The sequence below is a fragment of the Triturus cristatus genome, chromosome 4_1 (assembly GCF_964204655.1).
Source record: "Triturus cristatus chromosome 4_1, aTriCri1.1, whole genome shotgun sequence".
Taxonomy (NCBI): Eukaryota; Metazoa; Chordata; class Amphibia; order Caudata; family Salamandridae; genus Triturus; species Triturus cristatus.
In genome coordinates this window covers 294,327,527-294,348,355 of record NC_140585.1, presented here as the reverse complement: position 1 = coordinate 294,348,355, position 20,829 = coordinate 294,327,527, and the positions used below count along the sequence as shown (strand labels likewise).

Sequence of the window (20,829 nt, the reverse complement as noted above, 5' to 3'; positions counted from 1 at the left end):
TGTCGGGAAATCTTACCCTCTGTTGATCGCGGTTGGGGGGGCACCTGGTTCTGAGGCTGCAGGCTTCTTCAGGAGTGTCGAGGGAGGTCCTTGGGTGCCGGACTCGGGGTCACAGTCGCCGTGGGGTCGTCCTTGTGGTCTTTGTTCACTCTGGCACAGGCCAGGCTTGGTGGGTGCAGAGTGTGAAGGGTTCGCGGTTCCGGGCTGCTGCCAGGGATTAGAAGTAGATTTTAGTAGAGCCTCTACTCATGGGAGTCCCAGGGGTTTAGAGTCAAAAGGTAGCCAGGTCCTCCAGGGTTTGTGAGGTTGCTGGCCACAAGAGATGCCGGGTTGGAGCAGGAGCAGGTTCGAGGGTCGACAGGCCAGAGGCTCCAACGTTTGGGAGTTGCACAGCCCTCAGTCTTTTCATGTTTCGCTCAAAGAGTGAAGGGCCCTGTAATTTCTCCTTCTCATTCACATATGAAAAGAATGAGGGCTAATCAAAAAATGAATTAAAGCTGGACGTAGAAATGCAGCAGAAGGGCCAGCAAGCGCATTTCTAAGTTGCTCTATGAAGGATGCTTTTGTACTTGACAGATCAGTTTAATCCTACAGGTGCTCTAAAAGGAAGAATGCATTTGAGTCATCCTTGCTGAAAATCACACAGCCATTTATTCTAGGTTGCACTGAGTTTTCAGTCCTCTCCGCCTGCTAGCTTGTTGTTGCAATATGTCTCAATTCTGGAGAATTGTCTGCTATGCTGAAATGCGTGGCCCAGTTCAAATGTTCATCATATTTCCTGGAAAAATATCAAAAGGAAAACAAAGATTTGGTTTTGGGAAAATAATTTATTACACCTTGCAAAAATCAAAACTTTCACATTTGAGTCAAAAAAGAGAGGCTAGGTCTCACTATTTTGCTCAGGCTGTTTTACACGTACTGCTCACAGGTGCTGTCCTGCTACCAATGGGCATGGAAGCTTTGGCCTGCTCTGTTTCCAGCCTGGGTCGGTGCACCTCTCGTTACACAACCTGAAATTCTAGAGCTCCCTCTAGAACACCATATTGATGCCCAATGCAGCATGGACACCTGATCAACACAGCTGAGTGCAGCCCAGAACCCCTGAGCTCAAGCAATCCACAAGCCTCTGCATCCCAAGTAACTAGGACAACAGGCACACGCCACCTTGCCCGGCAAACACTGCAGCTGTCCTAATGATGAAATGCATTCCATAAGTAAGGATAATGATAAAGTAAGGTGGAATGAATTGATGGTTTACCAACCATGTTTCAAGAAAATCAATTTCACTATCCTTCAAAGAAAGGAAAAAAATGTCTTATCAAGAAGCAGTGTGAATATGGGAAGGGCCTTTAAAAAAGATGTGGAGTTTCCTAAAGTAAAAAAGAGGGTTGAACTGATTGAAGGGAGAGAGGAAGTAGGGTCGGAAAGATTGTGACGGGGAAGTGAATACAACATAAATACTAGTATTTAGAGAGTGAGAGACAGGTAGAGGGACAGAAGGGAAAGGAGAGTGAGAGTGAGAGAGAAGAGCCAGGTTAGGGCTGAGTTTCTCTTTATCTGCCAGTGACTCCCTGTAGAAGCTTGCCGGCACAATTTAGACTGTCCTGTAGGCATCCCTTGTTATGCCGAGCCAGCCAATATTGAGAAAAATAGCATGGGTCACAATGATGGAACTCGTCTGCAACATCGGAAGTTTTAAAGTAGTATGGAGTGGGAGGGCTAGAAGAGTTACCATAAAGAATGAATACACGTCATTCTGTTCTCTAGCCTCAACAGCTGCAAGAGAGGAACTCCTGCTGGCCAAGAAGACCAATGTCAGTTCAGCTTGAACAGGTGAAAGCATGCCTGATTCTGCAAAGGTATGAGATTACACTTTTGCGTCAGAGGTGGTCAGGGGCTATTGCACATTAGGAAACCGTTTATTGAGGTCCAGTTGGATTACTCTATCTTCTACCACCTCAAAATCAGCTGCTCATGCAGTGTTCTATACCGATGAGCTATTTTGGTCCTCCCTGCCCCTTCCAGCTAGTGGGTCCCCTGACTAGGGAAAGTGATTCGAACAGATTTGCATATCTTTTCATAGGAGATTTCTTGACCTATTTTATACTGTGCCAAATCAAGGTAGATTGAGTTATGATCTTGACAGACCTATATTGGAGAACTGCAGTGTGAGAAAGTGGCTCTGTATATACTGTTCCCAAATAGGTAGACGGCGTACAGAGTCCACAGTCCCCAGAGGTTTGGCAGAGGCTAAAGTTAGATATAACCTTACTCTCTAAAGTGGTAGCTTGGTCGAGCAGTAAGGCAGTATCAGAGGACAGTGTAAAGCATTTGTTGCACACACTCAGTCAGCAAATGGTCTCACACACTCAATAACTGAACTCTAGGCCAATGGTTTATCTACAAAAAATATATGCTTGTTTTATTTTAGAACCAACAATAGGTATTAAAATATACTTTCTCAGAATGAGATGCTTTATATAAATACTTTTGCAATATACAATTGACTTTTGTAGAAAGTTACAAGTGGTTGCAATAGGCAACAACATTTTAAACACAATAATGCATTGAGCTCAATGGAAGTTTCAAGTTATTTGCAACAGATTACTTTTAGGATTACTTTTGGATTTCCAGGACTGGATCCTAGATTCAGTCCTGGGTCAGTACTTGGAATCAAGTGATAAAAGTCGACTTAATTACTGTGATGATTTTTAGACAATATTTTGCTATTTTAAAAGTTGACAGAAAATTTTTCATAGAAAACAGTCTAAGATTCCCTATGGCAGAAAATTCAAGTTGCAGGTATAGTATGTTCTCGTTACTTTTGTAATCCAGTACTGGGTGCCTAGACTCAGTACTGGGACCTTTATCCAAAACAGGTAAGTAATTACGTTTTCAGAAATTATACGATTTTTAAAGAATATTTAAAGTTTGCAGAAATTGACACTTAGAAGTAATTTCACAGAAAAACAGTCAATGATTTCCTATGGGAGAAAATTGGGTTACTGGTAAGTACAGTTGTAAGTATTTTTCAGAGTCAGTGCTGGGCACCAAGATCCAGCACTGGGAGCTCACCTAACAGCAGGTGAGTATTTTCGTTTTCGTTACTCGGCTGATTTTTGGTGAATATTTTAAGTTTTGAAAAGTCCACACTTGGAAGAAATTTCAGGAAAAACCAGTCAATGTTACCCTATGGAGAAAATTGAGTTATCGGTTTAAAGGTAAGTACTCGACTGGCAGAGTTAAGGTTCTGGGCATAGACTCAGGCGTCTCCCAGGGTCAGGTAGGTACAGTTGGTTCACCCTCAGCGGCACAAGGGCGGCCGGGTGCAGAGAGAGTTAGGCCCAATGTTATCCTATGAGAGGTAGGGGGGCCTTGGTTGGTGGCTGCTGACTAGCAGGCCACGTGGCTGTGGGAGCTGGGCTCCTCGTCACTTATCCAGGGCAAGTGGGGAAGTAGATAGATGTAGAGGTTGCACTGCCAGGGCCACTCGGACGGCTGGGTGCAGGGTGCTTTTGAGCATTCGGGCGCTTAATTGATTTGAATGGGAAATCTCTGGTTTAGAAAAAGACTGCAAGCTCGGGGACGAAGATTCTTCAGGTGCCACCACCACTTCAAGAGGTAAGTTGGGTAGTTGGAGGATAGGTAGGTACCCCGGGATTGGGCACAGGGGGCCGCGGGGCGCCGGGTGCAGGGGTACCTTTTGGTGTCGGGAAATCTTACCCTCTGTTGATCGCGGTTGGGGGGGCACCTGGTTCTGAGGCTGCAGGCTTCTTCAGGAGTGTCGAGGGAGGTCCTTGGGTGCCGGACTCGGGGTCACAGTCGCCGTGGGGTCGTCCTTGTGGTCTTTGTTCACTCTGGCACAGGCCAGGCTTGGTGGGTGCAGAGTGTGAAGGGTTCGCGGTTCCGGGCTGCTGCCAGGGATTAGAAGTAGATTTGAGTAGAGCCTCTACCCATGGGAGTCCCAGGGGTTTAGAGTCAAAAGGTAGCCAGGTCCTCCAGGGTTTGTGAGGTTGCTGGCCACAAGAGATGCCGGGTTGGAGCAGGAGCAGGTTCGAGGGTCGACAGGCCGGTAGGGCTGGGGCCAAAGCAGTTGGTGTCTTCCTCTTCTTAGCAGCTGCAGGGCAGGTCTTCTTTCTTCTAGCTCTTCTTCGGATTTCGGAATCTGGAATCTGGGAAAGGAAGGTTCAGGGTGCCCCTAAATACTAGATTTAGGGGCGTTACAGGTAGGTGAAGGGCAGGGACCAATGGTCCCTGTCCTGGGGTGGGTACATGCCGTCCACAGCATTGTCCCTGGCTGTCCCTGCTGAGCTTTACCTTGTGCCTGCCAGAGAGGCGTAGAGACTACTACACCTGGCGCCCCCTCTCTCCCGCCGCCGCGCTCCTTCTTGTGTGGCCGCTGTGTGGAGTAACGGGGGAAGAACTACATTACCCAGACTCCCCGGACCCCAACATCCCGGAAGCTGCGCCAGGAGGCGCTTTAAAATCTGAACCATTCTCGGTGGAGCGGGTGTGCCGTCCACAGCATTGTCCCTGGCTGTCCCTGCTGAGCTTTACCTTGTGCCTGCCAGAGAGGCGTAGAGACTACTACACCTGGCGCCCCCTCTCTCCCGCCGCCGCGCTCCTTCTTGTGTGGCCGCTGTGTGGAGTAACGGGGGAAGAACTACAGTACCCAGACTCCCCGGACCCCAACATCCCAGAAGCTGCGCCAGGAGGCGCTTTAAAATCTGAACCATTCTCGGTGGAGCAGGTGTGCCGTCCACAGCATTGTCCCTGGCTGTCCCTGCTCAGCTTTACCTTGTGCCTGCCAGAGAGGCGTAGAGACTACTACACCTGGCGCCCCCTCTCTCCCGCCGCCGCGCTCCTTGTTGTGTGGCCGCTGTGTGGAGTAACGGGGGAAGAACTACATTACCCAGACTCCCCGGACCCCAACATCCCGGAAGCTGTGCCAGGAGGCGCTTTTAAATCTGAACCATTCTCGGTGGAGCGGGTGTGCCGTCCACAGCATTGTCCCTGGCTGTCCCTGCTGAGCTTTACCTTGTGCCTGCCAGAGAGGCGTAGAGACTACTACACCTGGTGCCCCCTCTCTCCCGCCGCCGCGCTCCTTCTTGTGTGGCCGCTGTGTGGAGTAACGGGGGAAGAACTACATTACCCAGACTCCCCGGACCCCAACATCCCGGAAGCTGCGCCAGGAGGCGCTTTAAAATCTGAACCATTCTCGGTGGAGCGGGTGTGCCGTCCACAGCATTGTCCCTGGCTGTCCCTGCTGAGCTTTACCTTGTGCCTGCCAGAGAGGCGTAGAGACTACTACACCTGGCGCCCCCTCTCTCCCGCCGCCGCGCTCCTTCTTGTGTGGCCGCTGTGTGGAGTAACGGGGGAAGAACTACATTACCCAGACTCCCCGGACCCCAACATCCCGGAAGCTGCGCCAGGAGGCTCTTTAAAATCTGAATCATTCCCCGCGTCGCGGGCTCGCGCGCGGGCTAAGCCCGGGCAAAGGGCGGGCCGTCTACGGCCGTCCAAGGCCGAACAAGGCAGGGCTGGGCCATCCCTCTTTCGTTGGCTACCCAAACTTAACAACTCGTTTAAGAACCAGGTGACTGTCTTTTGTTCAATTCCATGCCTGGGCACAAGATACCTGCCCTTTGTAGCCGTTGACTGTTTTCCGTTTCTTCTGCAAGTTAACTCTGGGTCTAATTGTTCATTAGTGTTTTTACATTTGTGAAATAGAACATATAGTAACTCACTATGGCTACACAATCCACAAAAACAAGGTCTTCCCTGTTAGGTGGCTCAGTGAGGGGGACTCTAGACCATTTTATTACTAGGGCGGCATCCGTGTTAGAAAAAGAGATTGCCATCACGGAACACCGTCTCTCATTAGACCCTGTGTTCCAGAAGCGTTCTTCTTTGGGTCAAATTCAACAGGTTTCTTCTCCGCCAATCAGGATTTCGGATCCTGAACGACCTGCCGACTGTGGTCTTCCCGCGCAATTGTGTGATACACTGAATGTAATATCTATTTCGAATGAAACTGGGTTATTTTCTTCTAATTTGCGACCCTTAACGGGTACTTCTCCTGTGGACTCTTCCCCCACTCATATCGCCTCGACTTCTAAAGGGAATCCCGTTAAAAGAAGGCTCTCTAGTTCAAAGCCTGTGGCAAAAAAAAATATACTGCCCCAACAAAAAAAGGAGAAAAGTTCGCCACTTGGATGTGCCTAAAGCCATGCCCCAACCTATATTATCTCCCCCACGAACTAAGCAAGCAACTCCACCGCCACAGCTTCCCATGTTTCCTTTTTCTAATTCAATGTCAGATGTCGAGCGCATGGTGAGAGCTCTACTTTTACCTCTAGTAGAGAGAGTTAAGAACATTGAGACACAATTAACATCTTTGGAAGCATCTCATGCCTCCCTTATCTCACTAAATACTGATTTGAACTCCTACCTGCGTAAAAAATCTACTGAGGTTATTACACAGAGAGAATCAACCCACCGCCAAGAGGGATTTGAGAGAAGACCAAATTATTAACCCTGTAGCTCCCCCGGGTAACAATAGAAACAGGCAGCCCCCCCCAGATTATAAACTGGATAAAAGTTCCCATATTGACCTGCCCCCTGAAGCGGCTCCATATGTAGTGACCTTAATGGGGGTTCCTGTTCTCGCCCAGGGTAAAACTGAGAGCCACCAACAACTTAAAAACAAAGTAGTGTACTGGTTGACCCAAAATAGACCACTCCCTCCTGAAATTAACGGTGAAATATTACATGTTAGGAGACTGAATTGGTTGGGTCCTAGACCTAAGGACAAACAGGGCGATGTCATTATAGTCAATTTTCAAGATCGTAGGGTGTCACCATACATAGCGGACTGCTATACCCCGGGTAGGAGTCTGGGAATTACAACGGCCGATCTCAGCTACTTCTACCCCCGCTCCCTCTTGTCAAATCTTTCACTCTCATATCCACAACCGAGGGTTCCAACTGAGACATCTTATTCTACCATTCCAACATCAAATAGATATGCTATCCTATCAGGACTGGACGAACAGGATTGACTCCCCAACCATGAAATCATGACTGATAATTCCCCTATCATGACTGATACTTCTAACTTACATCCTGTAGAATTAAATTCTTTCGATACAGAAAACACAGGAGTTATACATATTGATCGACCAGATTACTCACCTGAATCTTCTTCTACTGATGTTTACCCTGGTTACGAGTCATATGATGCTTATAATGTGTCCTTAGTTTCCTGGAACGTAGCAGGATTGGCCGATAAAATAAGTGATCCTGCCTGGTTGGCATATGTTAAAAAATACACCATCATTTGCCTTCAAGAGACATGGATGGAAGACAACAGCGCATGTATTGAAGGATATCAAAGCTTTATCAGCCCAGCAGTTCCCTCAGTTAGAGGTAGGGCAAAGGGGGGGCTGGCTATTTTTGTTAATTTGGCTCTTTCCTGTGTTATACGTAACCAATATCACGCAAACAGAAATGTCCAAATACTTGATTTAAAGAGAGGCAAACGTGATTTGACCTTGATCAACTTTTATAATGCTACATCCAGTGAAGGGGATTGTAATATAATGTCTTTGAAAGATACGCTGGCAGAAGGCGCAGGTGTGATGTCACGCAATTTATTAATAGTTGGAGATTTTAATGTGCACCCCTGCGGTAACCCTCGAGATACCCCTATGGGGTCTCTAGGATGTAACAACGCGAACGGCTTTCATTTCAACCACACTAGATGTGGAACCCTCTTAAATGATTTGTTAAATGAAAATAATTTGTATGTAGCTATGTCTTTGGTACCGGAGGACAAGGTATATGACGTGCCAACTTTTAAAGGCTGTGCTCACGGGTCTTTTATAGACCATATGATATTGTCCGCTGACCTTACCACCCAGGCCTTTAGTTTCACTATTCAATCGAATATTTTTAGTGATCATAACCCCATAACTATTATATTGGGTGGTGGAATTTTTGAACTGCGTGGGCTCCGTGAAGATCGGGGAACCTTAAAATGTATTAATGGAAAACGTCGATTGAAGTGGAATTTAGATAACCATGATAACTTTTATAATGAAATTAATAAGTTATGTGGCCAGGAACTTGCGGCTTGTGTATCAACATCTATTTCTCATGAACAAACCTTAGCCTCATTTGAGGTCGTGGTGTCTATTGTAGGTTCCATGCTGCTAGTTCCAGTGAAGGGACAAACCAGAAATTACCCTAAATGGTTTGACCACACCTCCTCCAAGGCAAGCTAAGACCTAAGAAAAGCATTGAAAATCATACCTAGGGACCCAGGCCTAATTAAAAATCTACGTGCGACTTATAAAAAAGCACTTGCCGGTCGTAAAAAGGAAATCAAGGCCATTACCTGGGATTCTTTGCTTGACCCCTCAACTCTGGGCAACAGCAGTAAATTCTGGGAAATTATTAATAAACCCCTATTTTACAACCCCAGTGATTCAGATCTAGGAACTAATATCCCAGATGAGGACTGGGTTAATCACTTTAGTGTAATCTTTAAGAGTAATAAGCAACAAGCAGAATATGATTTTTTAACTATAAGGGCGAATCCTCTGTGCTTTCTGGATAACGAGGTAGAAAAGGCCATTCAAGGGCTAACTGGAAATAAGGCACCTGGACCGGATGGTTTACCTCCGGATCTTTTTAAATCTTGTACTTCACTTTGGGCCCCCGTACTAACTAAAGTAATAAATGCTGCCACGGTTTCGGGTTGCCCAAAGACATAGGGGCACTCGACAATTGTCCCCGTGTTTAAAAAGGGTGATCGCAGCAACCCATCATGCTACAGACCAATCTCATTGATAAATTCAGTAGCAAAGGTAGTGGGGGGTGTAATCCTGACTAGATTAACAACATGGGCCCAAGAGAATAAAATTCTGTCTCCAATACAATATGGATTCAGACCTGGTCACTCAACTGTGACCCAATGCCTGAATCTATACTTGATTACAGGTAAATATACTTTGGCCCGGAAGGGAACTATTCATCTGGCTTTTATGGACCTATCGTCCGCTTTTGATTGCGTGGATAGGGGTAAACTATGGGATATCATGTTAAAGATGGGTGTCGAGCAAAACCTAATCCATCTATTGGCTGATTTGCATTCTGACACAAGAGCGAACGTTCGCTACACCCAAGATTTGAAAGTGACTGGGGACATAAGAATTAATCGGGGTGTTAGACAAGGGTGTATCTTGGCCCCATTCCTCTTTAACCTGTATATCAACGAGTTAGAGGACTACTTGTTGAGATCAGGTACGGATTATCCTCATGTAGGTCTAAGAGGAGTTCCGGTTCTGCTTTATGCAGATGACGCCGTCCTGATTTCAAGGACAGCGAACGGTCTCCAGACACTTTTAAATTCATTTTATCTTTTTATGGAGTCTCGAGGCCTCAGTATCAATAACTCTAAGTCGTTTGTCATGAAAATTGGCCATGGTTCGCGAAAACCAAATTCCTTTACTATAAATGGGGAAAAAATTCCAACATCTAAAACTTTCTCATATCTTGGAATTCTTCTCGATGACCAATTATCTTGGGGCCCAGCAGTCCATAAAAAAAAGGACAAAATGACTCGGGCCAACGCAGCCATATTAGGATTTGCGAGAAAAATGGGCAACAGCCCGGTGGCGGCCTTGCTTAAATTATACCAAGCAAAGAGCATTGCAGTTGCCTGTTATGGTAGTGAACTCTGGGGCTATAGCCAGACGCGAGACCTAGAGGTCACAGAAAATAATTTTTTAAAGAAGATCTTAAGGCTGCCTAGGGGCACCGGCAACTTCTCGGTTCACGAGGAGTTAGGTTTGCCCTTTCTAAGCGATAGACTAGCCGCAAATCCCATACTTTGTTGGATGAATTCTTGGTTGAATAATGACATACCCCTTACCAACGATATATTAAGAGAAGCCTTAACCTGGGATGGTAGATTCAAGGTCCCATGGCTGAAATATATAAAAGATTGTCTTACTGAACTTGGACGGCCAGCCCTGTTTTTAACCCCATCCACTATAACAAAAGCTGATGTCACATTTGTAAAAAAAGCATTTCTTACAACCAGGTACCTTGCCCGGGAGGAGGCCGAGTTTATGAAATGTAGTGTCAGGAAACACGCTCTACTTAAAACATGCTTACATTTGGAACCATATCTCTCATGGCCTATATCTGGCTACGATCGATTTTTGTTGACCAGGTTCCGATTTCACCTGTTCCACCTCCTACTGGCTGTACCAAGAGGGTCCCATCGTGGACAAGTGCTACCTGCTTGCTGCTGCGACGGAAAGTCTCCGCAAGATCTGGAGAACTTTTTATTCTTTTGTCCTTATTATTCAGTACCTCGATGGCCATATCTAAAGCCTTGTTTAAAGAAACTAAATTTCACACAGATTAAACCAGCACTTTATTTCCTTCAACTTTTGAACTGTGATTGTACTTTATATGTAAGCAGTTTTTTAAAACTAGCTATTACTTTCAGGAAAAGTATGGAGGGATAATTATGCTGTTTTTATTGTCCTATTCCCTAATGATTTTTAACTTTGAACAAATTATTTATATTCTTAACCTAATTAGCCTGCTAGATGCCTTTACTCATTTTGTTTACATAGTTCGCCCATCATACATAAGTATTGGACAGCTTTTTTAAACAATTTATCTGTGTAATGTTTATCCATGTATTGTGCTTTTATGATTGTTAAATCTTACAATCGAATAAAGTTATTTGAAAAAAAAAAAAAAAAAGGTAAGTAATTACCTTTTCAGAAATTATACGATTTTTAAAGAATATTTAAAGTTTGCAGAAATTGACACTTAGAAGTAATTTCACAGAAAAACAGTCAATGATGTCCTACGGGAGAAAATTGGGTTACTGGTAAGTACAGTTGTAAGTATTTTTCAGAGTCAGTGCTGGGCACCAAGATCCAGCACTGGGAGCTCACCTAATAGCCGGTGAGTATTTTCGTTTTCGTTACTCGGCTGATTTTTGGTGAATATTTTAAGTTTTGAAAAGTCCACACTTGGAAGAAATTTCAGGAAAAACCAGTCAATGTTACCCTATGGAGAAAATTGAGTTATCGGTTTAAAGGTAAGTACTCGACTGGCAGAGTTAAGGTTCTTGGCATAGACTCAGGCGTCTCCCAGGGTCAGGTAGGTACAGTTGGTTCACCCTCAGCGGCACAAGGGCGGCCGGGTGCAGAGAGAGTTAGGCCCAATGTTATCCTAGGAGAGGTAGGGGGGCCTTGGTTGGTGGCTGCTGACTAGCAGGCCACGTGGCTGTGGGAGCTGGGCTCCTGGTCACTTATCCAGGGCAAGTGGGGAAGTAGATAGATGTAGAGGTTGCACTGCCAGGGCCACTCGGACGGCTGGGTGCAGGGTGCTTTTGAGTATTCGGGCGCTCAATTGATTTGAATGGGAAATCTCTGGTTTAGAAAAAGACTGCAAGGTCGGGGACGAAGATTCTTCAGCTGCCACCACCACTTCAAGAGGTAAGTTGGGTAGTTGGAGGATAGGTAGGTACCCCGGGATTGGGCACAGGGGGCCGCGGGGCGCCGGGTGCAGGGGTACCTTTTGGTGTCGGGAAATCTTACCCTCTGTTGATCGCAGTTGGGGGGGCACCTGGTTCTGAGGCTGCAGGCTTCTTCAGGAGTGTCGAGGGAGGTCCTTGGGTGCCGGACTCGGGGTCACAGTCGCCGTGGGGTCATCCTTGTGGTCTTTGTTCACTCTGGCACAGGCCAGGCTTGGTGGGTGCAGAGTGTGAAGGGTTCGCGGTTCCGGGCTGCTGCCAGGGATTAGAAGTAGATTTGAGTAGAGCCTCTACTCATGGGAGTCCCAGGGGTTTAGAGTCAAAAGGTAGCCAGGTCCTCCAGGGTTTGTGAGGTTGCTGGCCACAAGAGATGCCGGGTTGGAGCAGGAGCAGGTTCGAGGGTCGACAGGCCGGTAGGGCTGGGGCCAAAGCAGTTGGTGTCTTCCTCTTCTTAGCAGCTGCAGGGCAGGTCTTCTTTCTTCTAGCTCTTCTTCGGATTTCGAAATCTGGGGAAGGAAGGTTCAGGGTGCCCCTAAATACTAGATTTAGGGGCGTTACAGGTAGGTGAAGGGCAGGGACCAATGGGTCCCTGTCCTGGGGTGGGTACACCCCCTATCCTGCCTCTCTCCTGTGGGAGGAGGGCAGTAGCCTAGTCCTTATTGGGCAGGGCTTTCCATCTTCAAAATGGCGAGAGCCCGGAGATGTGCTTCACCTCGCCTCCCCCACCTGAGGGGTGGGGTTGGCAGGCTGGCACATCCCCTGTCCTTATTTGGGGTTTCCGGCCAAGCTTCCCGCCAGAGTGGGGGGTTGCAGTGGCCTGGGGAAGCTCACAGAGGCGGCATGCCTTTGAAGCTTCCCCCTGCCCATCCTGGGGGAGGAGATTTAGCACCTCGCCCAGGATGTGCATTGTTGCAGGCCCAGGAGAGCAGGGGCTCTCCTACCCAGGGGTCCAGCAACATGTCTGCAGTGTGGCAGCCTGGGCAGTCTCAGAACAGACATGGGTTGTAGGCTAGGTTTTAGGGGGCATATCTAAGATTCCCTCTGGGGTGCTTGGTACATTAAATCCCACACTGGCATCAGTGTGGGTTTAATATGCTGAGAAGTTTGATACCAAACTTCTCAGTCTTCAGTGTTGCCATTATGGTGCTGGGAAGTTCGTGTTTGACGAGCTCTCAGCACCATGTACTCTTAAATGGCAGCACTGCACTTACAGTGCCCAGGAATGTACCTGGGTACTGTAGGGGCACAGGGCTCCTGCTCCTGTGCCCACACCATTGGTATAGGGCACCCAGCTAGAGGGGTGGCTGATGTATGCCATGGCAGTGTAGGTGGTGGGCATGGCACACAGGGATGTGTGCCATGTCGACTCTTTGTTTTGTCTTGTACCCAGACACCCAGCCTGCAAGGGCAGTGTGTGTGTGTAAGGGTACAGGGCCTCTAAGGGTGGCACAATGAGTGCTGCAGCCCTTAGAGGCCTTCCCTAGTCAGAAGGCCCTGGGTACCCAGGGTACCATTTACCAGGGGCTGACATGTGGCCAGGGTTTGCCAATTTGTGTTTTGTGTTTTTAGGGAAGGAACATACGCCCTGGGCACCTGATTGGCAGGAGTCCAGGGCACACTCAGTCAAAGTACATTCAGCAATTCAGCAAAAAGTGGGGGCATACCATGCAAGAAAGATGGCACTTTCTCACATGCAGCGCCTGTCAACCTTCTCCTTATGCTGGGATTTTTAAACAACATCAACATTTAAAAGTATTAAACCAGTAAGAGTTAGCTGGAGTAAGGCCAGAGGCTCCAACGTTTGGGAGTTGCACAGCCCTCAGTCTTTTCATGTTTCGCTCAAAGAGTGAAGGGCCCTGTCATTTCTCCTTCTCATTCACATATGAAAAGAATGAGGGCTAATCAAAACATGAATTAGAGCTGGACGCAGAAATACAGCAGAAGGGCCAGCAAGCGCATTTCTAAGTTGCTCTATGAAGGAGGCTTTTGTACTTGACAGATCAATTTAATCCTACAGGTGCTCTAAAAGGAAGAATGCATTTGAGTCATCCTTGCTGAAAATCACACAGCCATTTCTTCTAGGCTGCACTGAGTTTTCAGTCCTCTCCGCCTGCTAGCTTGTTGTTGCAATATGTCTCAATTCTGGAGAATTGTCTGCTATGCTGAAATGCGTGGCCCAGTTCAAATGTTCATCATATTTCCTGGAAAAATATCAAAAGGAAAACAAAGATTTGGTTTTGGGAAAATAATTTATTACACCTTGTAAAAATCAAAACTTTCACATTTGAGTCAAAAAAGAGAGGCTAGGTCTCACTATTTTGCTCAGGCTGTTTAACACGTACTGCTCACAGGTGCTGTCCTGCTACCAATGGGCATGGAAGCTTTGGCCTGCTCTGTTTCCAGCCTGGGTCGGTGCACCTCTCGTTACACAACCTGAAATTCTAGAGCTCCCTCTAGAACACCATATTGATGCCCAATGCAGCATGGACACCTGATCAACACAGCTGAGTGCAGCCCAGAAACCCTGAGCTCAAGCAATCCACAAGCCTCTGCCTCTCAAGTAACTAGGACAACAGGCACACGCCACCTTGCCCGGCAAACACTGCAGCTGTCCTAATGATGAAATGCATTCCATAAGTAAGGATAATGATAAAGTAAGGTGGAATGAATTGATGGTTTACAAACCATGTTTCAAGAAAATCAATTTCACTATCCTTCAAAGAAAGGAAAAAAATGTCTTATCAAGAAGCATTGTGAATATGGGAAGGGCCTTTAAAAAAGATGTGGAGTTTCCTAAAGTAAAAAAGAGGGTTGAACTGATTGAAGGGAGAGAGGAAGTAGGGTCGGAAAGATTGTGACGGGGAAGCGAATACAACATAAATACTAGTATTTAGAGAGTGAGAGACAGGTAGAGGGACAGAAGGGAAAGGAGAGTGAGAGTGAGAGAGAAGAGCCAGGTTAGGGCTGAGTTTCTCTTTATCTGCCAGTGACTCCCTGTAGAAGCTTGCCGGCACAATTTAGGCTGTCCTGTAGGCATCCCTTGTTATGCCGAGCCAGCCAATATTGAGAAAAATAGCATGGGTCACAATGATGGAACTCGTCTGCAACATCGGAAGTTTTAAAGTGGTATGGAGTGGGAGGGCTAGAAGACTTACCATAAAGAATGAATACACATCATTCTGTTCTCTAGCCTCAACAGCTGCAAGAGAGGAACTCCTGCTCGCCAAGAAGACCAATGTCAGTTCAGCTTGAACAGGTGAAAGCATGCCTGATTCTGGAAAGGTATGAGATTACACTTTTGCATCAGAGGTGGTCAGGGGCTATTGCACATTAGGAAACCGTTTATTGAGGTCCAGTTGGATTACTCTATCTTCTACCACCTCAAAATCAGCTGCTCATGCAGTGTTCTATACCGATGAGCTATTTTGGTCCTCCCTGCCCCTTCCAGCTAGTGGGTCCCCTGACTAGGGAAAGTGATTCGAACAGATTTGCATATCTTTTCATAGGAAACTTCTTGACCTATTTTATACTGTGCCAAATCAAGGTAGATTGAGTAATGATCTTGACAGACCTATATTGGAGAACTGCAGTGTGAGAAAGTGGCTCTGTATATACTGTTCCCAAATAGGTACAGGGTGTACAGAGTCCACAGTCCCCAGAGGTTTGGCAGAGGCTAAAGTTAGATATAACCTTACTCTCTAAAGTGGTAGCTTGGTCGAGCTGTAAGGCAGTATCAGAGGACAGTGTAAAGCATTTGTTGCACACACTCAGTCAGCAAATGGTCTCACACACTCAATAACTGAACTCTAGGCCAATGGTTTATCTACAAAAAATATATGCTTGTTTTATTTTAGAACCAACAATAGGTATTAAAATATACTTTCTCAGAATGAGATGCTTTATATAAATACTTTTGCAATATACAATTGACTTTTGTAGAAAGTTACAAGTGGTTGCAATAGGCAACAACATTTTAAACACAATAATGCATTGAGCTCAATGGAAGTTTCAAGTTATTTGCAACAGATTACTTTTAGGATTACTTTTGGATTTCCAGGACTGGATCCTAGATTCAGTCCTGGGTCAGTACTTGGAATCAAGTGATAAAAGTCGACTTAATTACTGTGATGATTTTTAGACAATATTTTGCTATTTTAAAAGTTGACAGAAAATATTTCATAGAAAACAGTCTAAGATTCCCTATGGCAGAAAATTCAAGTTGCAGGTATAGTATGTTCTCGTTACTTTTGTAATCCAGTACTGGGTGCCTAGACTCAGTACTGGGACCTTTATCCAAAACAGGTAAGTAATTACGTTTTCAGAAATTATACGATTTTTAAAGAATATTTAAAGTTTGCAGAAATTGACACTTAGAAGAAATTTCACAGAAAAACAGTCAATGATTTCCTATGGGAGAAAATTGGGTTACTAGTAAGTACAGTTGTAAGTATTTTTCAGAGTCAGTGCTGGGCACCAAGATCCAGCACTGGGAGCTCACCTAATAGCAGGTGAGTATTTTCGTTTTCGTTACTCGGCTGATTTTTGGTGAATATTTTAAGTTTTGAAAAGTCCACACTTGGAAGAAATTTCAGGAAAAACCAGTCAATGTTACCCTATGGAGAAGATTGAGTTATCGGTTTAAAGGTAAGTACTCGACTGGCAGAGTTAAGGTTCTGGGCATAGACTCAGGCGTCTCCCAGGGTCAGGTAGGTACAGTTGGTTCACCCTCAGCGGCACAAGGGCAGCCGGGTGCAGAGAGAGTTAGGCCCAATGTTATCCTATGAGAGGTAGGGGGGCCTTGGTTGGTGGCTGCTGACTAGCAGGCCACGTGGCTGTGGGAGCTGGGCTCCTGGTCACTTATCCAGGGCAAGTGGGGAAGTAGATAGATGTAGAGGTTGTACTGCCAGGGCCACTCGGACGGCTGGGTGCAGGGTGCTTTTGAGCATTCGGGCGCTCAATTGATTTGAATGGGAAATCTCTGGTTTAGAAAAAGACTGCAAGCTCGGGGACGAAGATTCTTCAGGTGCCACCACCACTTCGAGAGGTAAGTTGGGTAGTTGGAGGATAGGTAGGTACCCGGAGATTGGGCACAGGGGGCCGCGGAGCGCCGGGTGCAGGGGTACCTTTTGGTGTTGGGAAATCTTACCCTCTGTTGATTGCGGTTGGGGGGGCACCTGGTTCTGAGGCTGCAGGCTTCTTCAGGAGTGTCGAGGGAGGTCCTTGGGTGCCGGACTCAGGGTCACAGTCGCCGTGGGGTCGTCCTTGTGGTCTTTGTTCACTCTGGCACAGGCCAGGCTTGGTGGGTGCAGAGTGTGAAGGGTTCGCGGTTCCGGGCTGCTGCCAGGGATTAGAAGTAGATTTGAGTAGAGCCTCTACTCATGGGAGCCCCAGGGGTTTAGAGTCAAAAGGTAGCCAGGTCCTCCAGGGTTTGTGAGGTTTCTGGCCACAAGAGATGCCGGGTTGGAGCAGGAGCAGGTTCGAGGGTCGACAGGCCAGAGGCTCCAACGTTTGGGAGTTGCACAGCCCTCAGTCTTTTCATGTTTCGCTCAAAGAGTGAAGGGCCCTGTAATTTCTCCTTCTCATTCACATATGAAAAGAATGAGGGCTAATCAAAAAATGAATTAGAGCTGGACGTAGAAATGCAGCAGAAGGGCCAGCAAGCGCATTTCTAAGTTGCTCTATGAAGGATGCTTTTGTACTTGACAGATCAGTTTAATCCTACAGGTGCTCTAAAAGGAAGAATGCATTTGAGTCATCCTTGCTGAAAATCACACAGCCATTTAATCTAGGTTGCACTGAGTTTTCAGTCCTCTCCGCCTGCTAGCTTGTTGTTGCAATATGTCTCAATTCTGGAGAATTGTCTGCTATGCTGAAATGCGTGGCCCAGTTCAAATGTTCATCATATTTCCTGGAAAAATATCAAAAGGAAAACAAAGATTTGGTTTTGGGAAAATAATTTATTACACCTTGTAAAAATCCAAACTTTCACATTTGAGTCAAAAAAGAGAGGCTAGGTCTCACTATTTTGCTCAGGCTGTTTTTCACGTACTGCTCACAGGTGCTGTCCTGCTACCAAGGGGCATGGAAGCTTTGGCCTGCTCTGTTTCCAGCCTGGGTCAGTGCACCTCTCGTTACACAACCTGAAATTCTAGAGCTCCCTCTAGAACACCATATTGATGCACAATGCAGCATGGACACCTGATCAACACAGCTGAGTGCAGCCCAGAACCCCATAGCTCAAGCAATCCACAAGCCTCTGCCTCCCAAGTAACTAGGACAACAGGCACACACCACCTTGCCCGGCAAACACTGCAGCTGTCCTAATGATGAAATGCATTCCATAAGTAAGGATAATGATAAAGTAAGGTGGAATGAATTGATGGTTTACCAACCATGTTTCAAGAAAATCAATTTCACTATCCTTCAAAGAAAGGAAAAAAATGTCTTATCAAGAAGCAGTGTGAATATGGGAAGGGCCTTTAAAAAAGATGTGGAGTTTCCTAAAGTAAAAAAGAGGGTTGAACTGATTGAAGGGAGAGAGGAAGTAGGGTCGGAAAGATTGTGACGGGGAAGTGAATACAACATAAATACTAGTATTTAGAGAGTGAGAGACAGGTAGAGGGACAGAAGGGAAAGGAGAGTGAGAGTGAGAGTGAGAGAGAAGAGCCAGGTTAGGGCTGAGTTTCTCTTTATCTGCCAGTGACTCCCTGTAGAAGCTTGCCGGCACAATTTAGGCTGTCCTGTAGGCATCCCTTGTTATGCCGAGCCAGCCAATATTGAGAAAAATAGCATGGGTCACAATGATGGAACTCGTCTGCAACATCGGAAGTTTTAAAGTGGTATGGAGTGGGAGGGCTAGAAGAGTTACCATAAAGAATGAATACACGTCATTCTGCTCTCTAGCCTCAACAGCTGCAAGAGAGGAACTCCTGCTGGCCAAGAAGACCAATTTCAGTTCAGCTTGAACAGGTGAAAGCATGCCTGATTCTGCAAAGGTATGAGATTACACTTTTGCGTCAGAGGTGGTCAGGGGCTATTGCACATTAGGAAACCGTTTATTGAGGTCCAGTTGGATTACTCTATCTTCTACCACCTCAAAATCAGCTGCTCATGCAGTGTTCTATACCGATGAGCTATTTTGGTCCTCCCTGCCCCTTCCAGCTAGTGGGTCCTCTGACTAGGGAAAGTGATTCGAACAGATTTGCATATCTTTTAATAGGAGACTTCTTGACTTATTTTATACTGTGCCAAATCAAGGTAGATTGAGTAATGATCTTGACAGACCTATATTGGAGAACTGCAGTGTGAGAAAGTGGCTCTGTATATACTGTTCCCAAATAGGTACAGGGTGTACAGAGTCCACAGTCCCCAGAGGTTTGGCAGAGGCTAAAGTTAGATATAACCTTACTCTCTAAAGTGGTAGCTTGGTCGAGCAGTAAGGCAGTATCAGAGGACAGTGTAAAGCATTTGTTGCACACGCTCAGTCAGCAAATGGTCTCACACACTCAATAACTGAACTCTAGGCCAATGGTTTATCTACAAAAAATATATGCTTGTTTTATTTTAGAACCAACAATAGGAATTAAAATATACTTTCTCAGAATGAGATGCTTTATATAAATACTTTTGCAATATGCAATTGACTTTTGTAGAAAGTTACAAGTGGTTGCAATAGGCAACAACATTTTAAACACAATAATGCATTGAGCTCAATGGAAGTTTCAAATTCTTTGCAACAGATTACTTTTAGGATTACTTTTGGATTTCCAGGACTGGATCCTAGATTCAGTCCTGGGTCAGTACTTGGTATCAAGTGATAAAAGTCGACTTAATTACTGTGATGATTTTTAGACAATATTTTGCTATTTTAAAAGTTGACAGAAAATATTTCATAGAAAACAGTCTAAGATTCCCTATGGCAGAAAATTCAAGTTGCAGGTATAGTATGTTCTCGTTACTTTTGTAATCCAGTACTGGGTGCCTAGATTCAGTACTGGGACCTTTATCCAAAACAGGTAAGTAATTACGTTTTCAGAAATTATACGATTTTTAAAGAATATTTAAAGTTTGCAGAAATTGACACTTAGAAGAAATTTCACAGAAAAACAGTCAATGATTTCCTATGGGAGAAAATTGGGTTACTGGTAAGTACAGTTGTAAGTATTTTTCAGAGTCAGTGCTGGGCACCAAGATCCAGCACTGGGAGCTCACCTAATAGCAGGTGAGTATTTTCGTTTTCGTTACTCGGCTGATTTTTGGTGAATATTTTAAGTTTTGAAAAGTCCACACTTGGAAGAAATTTCAGGAAAAACCAGTCAATGTTACCCTATGGAGAAGATTGAGTTATCGGTTTAAAGGTAAGTACTCGACTGGCAGAGTTAAGGTTCTGGGCATAGACTCAGGCGTCTCCCAGGGTCAGGTAGGTACAGTTGGTTCACCCTCAGAGGCACAAGGGCGGCCGGGTGCAGAGAGAGTTAGGCCCAATGTTATCCTATGAGAGGTAGGGGGGCCTTGGTTGGTGGCTGCTGACTAGCAGGCCACGTGGCTGTGGGAGCTGGGCTCCTGGTCACTTATCCAGGGCAAGTGGGGAAGTAGATAGATGTAGAGGTTGCACTGCCAGGGCCACTCGGACGGCTGGGTGCAGGGTGCTTTTGAGCATTCGGGCGCTCAATTGATTTGAATGGGAAATCTCTGGTTTAGAAAAAGACTGCAAGCTCGGGGACGAAGATTCTTCAGGTGCCACCACCACTTCGAGAGGTAAGTTGGGTAGTTGGGTAGTTGGAGGTAAGGTAGGTACCCCGGGATTGGGCACAGGGGGCCGCGGAGCGCCGGGTGCAGGGGTACCTTTTGGTGTCGGGAAATCTTACCCTCTGTTGATCGCGGTTGGGGGGGCACCTGGTTCTGCGGCTGCAGGCTTCTTCAGGAGTGTCGAGGGAGGTCCTTGGGTGTCGGACTCGGGGTCACAGTCGCTGTGGGGTCGTCCTTGTGGTCTTTGTTCACTCTGGCACAGGCCAGGCTTGGTGGGTGCAGAGTGTGAAGGGTTCGCGGTTCCGGGCTGCTGCCAGGGATTAGAAGTAGATTTGAGTAGAGCCTCTACTCATGGGAGTCCCAGGGGTTTAGAGTCAAAAGGTAGCCAGGTCCTCCAGGGTTTGTGAGGTTGCTGGCCACAAGAGATGCCGGGTTGGAGCAGGAGCAGGTTCGAGGGTCGACAGGCCAGAGGCTCCAACGTTTGGGAGTTGCACAGCCCTCAGTCTTTTCATGTT

The 20,829-nt window shown here is 46.3% G+C and overlaps 3 non-coding genes across 3 annotated transcripts; all 3 read right to left on the bottom strand.

Moving 5' to 3' along the window:
• Positions 1 to 874: 874 nt before the first annotated feature.
• On the bottom strand, positions 875 to 1,174 carry LOC146854477 (signal recognition particle RNA). The gene has a single exon (XR_014959301.1).
• A 12,689-nt stretch (positions 1,175 to 13,863) lies between these two features.
• Positions 13,864 to 14,163, bottom strand: LOC146854476 (signal recognition particle RNA). Its single transcript, XR_014981579.1, has one exon.
• A 3,407-nt stretch (positions 14,164 to 17,570) lies between these two features.
• On the bottom strand, positions 17,571 to 17,870 carry LOC146854475 (signal recognition particle RNA). The gene has a single exon (XR_014981769.1).
• Between the last annotated feature and the right edge of the window lie 2,959 nt (positions 17,871 to 20,829).